The sequence below is a fragment of the Octopus bimaculoides genome, chromosome 8 (assembly GCF_001194135.2).
Source record: "Octopus bimaculoides isolate UCB-OBI-ISO-001 chromosome 8, ASM119413v2, whole genome shotgun sequence".
Taxonomy (NCBI): Eukaryota; Metazoa; Mollusca; class Cephalopoda; order Octopoda; family Octopodidae; genus Octopus; species Octopus bimaculoides.
The window spans coordinates 83,989,546-83,992,069 of NC_068988.1; positions in this window are offsets into that span (position 1 = coordinate 83,989,546).

The window sequence follows — 2,524 nt, forward strand, 5'->3', positions numbered from 1 at the left end:
GGCAGACGTCCTAACCAGGGTAAAGCGAGCTTGGTTGCAGGTGCCAGAGGATGCGGAGCAGGCTGTGGCTGCAGTATGCTGTCTGAGTGACTCGGAGTTGAGGAGACTGCATACCACGCATCACATGGGAGTGGACAGGACATTGTTCCTAGCCAGGAAAGTTGACTCCGAGGTAATTCGGGAGCGAGGAGTGAGTGGGAGAGCCGGTTGAATGATCTATAGATCAGGGGGGCGTGTGGTGTTATGGACTGTAATGAGCTGTGTGTTGTGGTAGAGAGAGGTGAGGCAAACAGAAGTGAAGCCAGACCGGAAGTCGGCGACACGCGGTTGAAGGCTAGCACGTGGGGTCAGTCAGAAAACAGAGAGGTTACGAGAAAGACGTGTTCTGATCAGGAGCGATCGTGTACTCCGCTGCGGTCGACAAGGTAAGGTCCAACGTTTCATTCTGTCCTTTTGCTTCTTGTTGTCTTTTTTCCTCCATCACACCACAGATTTGAAGGTGTTACTTATCTGCTTCTCAAACGCAGTAGCCTCTTTCTTATTTCTTTACTGCCCACAAGGGGCTACGCACAGAGGGGACAAACAAGGACAGACAAACGGATTAAGCCGATTATATCGATCCCAGTGCGTAACTAGTACTTATTTAATCGACTCCGAAAGGATGAAAGGCAAAGTCGACCGCGGCGGAATTTGAACTCAGAACGTAGCGACAGACGAAATATCACTAAGCATTTCGCCCGGCGTGTTAATGTTTCTGCCAGCTCGCCGCTGTAGCCTCTTTCTACTACACTAGCTTCGCTCTTCTTCCAATTCTACCTTAATAACCGCGTTATCCAAGGACAGAGGTAAATTGTTAACGTTATTCCCCTGTTCAAAAATGGGTGATGCGCATCACCTGTTAATGACTGTTTAGTCAGTCTCACTAGGTGTGTCACCATAATAATGAGGGTCTTCTATTAAAGACACTCTGGAACTCCCAGAACATTATTAAACCTTCACAATTTGGATTTATCTCTAACTCTAGTCGTTGTGGCTCATAGATCTTGCATTATAAATTGGCGAGACTTATGTTGAACTACCTCTGGAATGTGGTACCCCTAGACCTCCATCGATTAGTATTTATTTTATAAACCCTCAGAAGGATGAAAGGTAAAATAATGATTTTAATTAATTTATTACATTGGTGTATGTTCGCAAATTTTGATGTAAGGGTATCTATCTTGGCTTCACCAAACCTTTAAATTTTATCCCGCACAAACGACATAGCAGAGCTATCTACAATGAGCGTGAAGTCTTTCTCGGTCGAAAAGCACTAGAGCAATATTCTGCACACTGCGCAAAGACAACTACTATCCTACATGAGTATGTTCTTGATCTCCTGACGTTGCATTAAAATAAGCTGTACTTTGAGTTATAAAGAACAGATCCTATACGTTATAGAGCTTTACTGCAGTCTCACCTGGACAAAATGCAACAACGGATTGCTGAGTGGTAACTCAAGCTGGCTGAAGATAAATGAACCAGAAAATATTTTGGGTGTAAAAACCAAATTCACTTACTTCCTCCACAATACCAACCTTAAGTTTGCTGGTAAATGTGACCTAGATATTGTTGTCAACAATGATCTACATTGGACGTTTCTAAAGTCGTCAAAAAGATCGAAGGTGTCTTAGCACCACCTTTGTGAGCTACTCACCGACTATCTATTTAAAGTTATATATGGCTACGGTACGTTCACATTTACCGTTGGCATCTCCAGTCCGAATCTGCCATCTTGTCCAAAATATCGATCTACTAGAAGCTGTTCAGCGACGTGCAACAAAACTTAACCACCATATCTTGAACATCTTACTTGTCTGGACATTGAATTTCTAAAGTTTTGACGTCTATCAGCTAACTTGGTATAACCCCTCAAGATTATCCACTATGTTTCCAATGTCATATTTTTTAATTCAATATCTCTATCCCACGTGGAAATACTTGTATAGATATAAAAATAGTGCAGCATTCGTGACTTTCGGAATCATTTTTGCGTGCTCAGAATTGGGATCTTTTCACTTTCATCGGCAGATCGAGAAATTAATTGTTTGTAACTAAACACTTTCAAACTTCGGACACTGGTAGAATGTGTCATATAAAACATCTTTTACTCTTAGCGTTGTTGAGAAAAGTTTCTATTTACGAATTTATTTCGTGTTAAAGTTGTCGTATTTCAGTAATTTCAACCAATCAATGACGTGCATTCAGCTGAATAAAATTACTGCTGTTGTTTGTCAATAACAACTTCCGGCTGTGTATATTTCGTTTGTCACTGTTATTTATGATATATTTAATCTCAGTTACGTTCGTATGAATAAACGAGTGTATCTAAAGCACGTTTACTTCATCACACCACCATAATCGTTCGTGCATTTCTACTGCTTTTTAGGTTTTTTTTCCTGTTTTTCAGCTACTATTTTCGGAAAGACTACCTCCCGCCACCCTCCCCCATTTTCTCGCAAATTAGTTTTTTTTTTACCTTTTT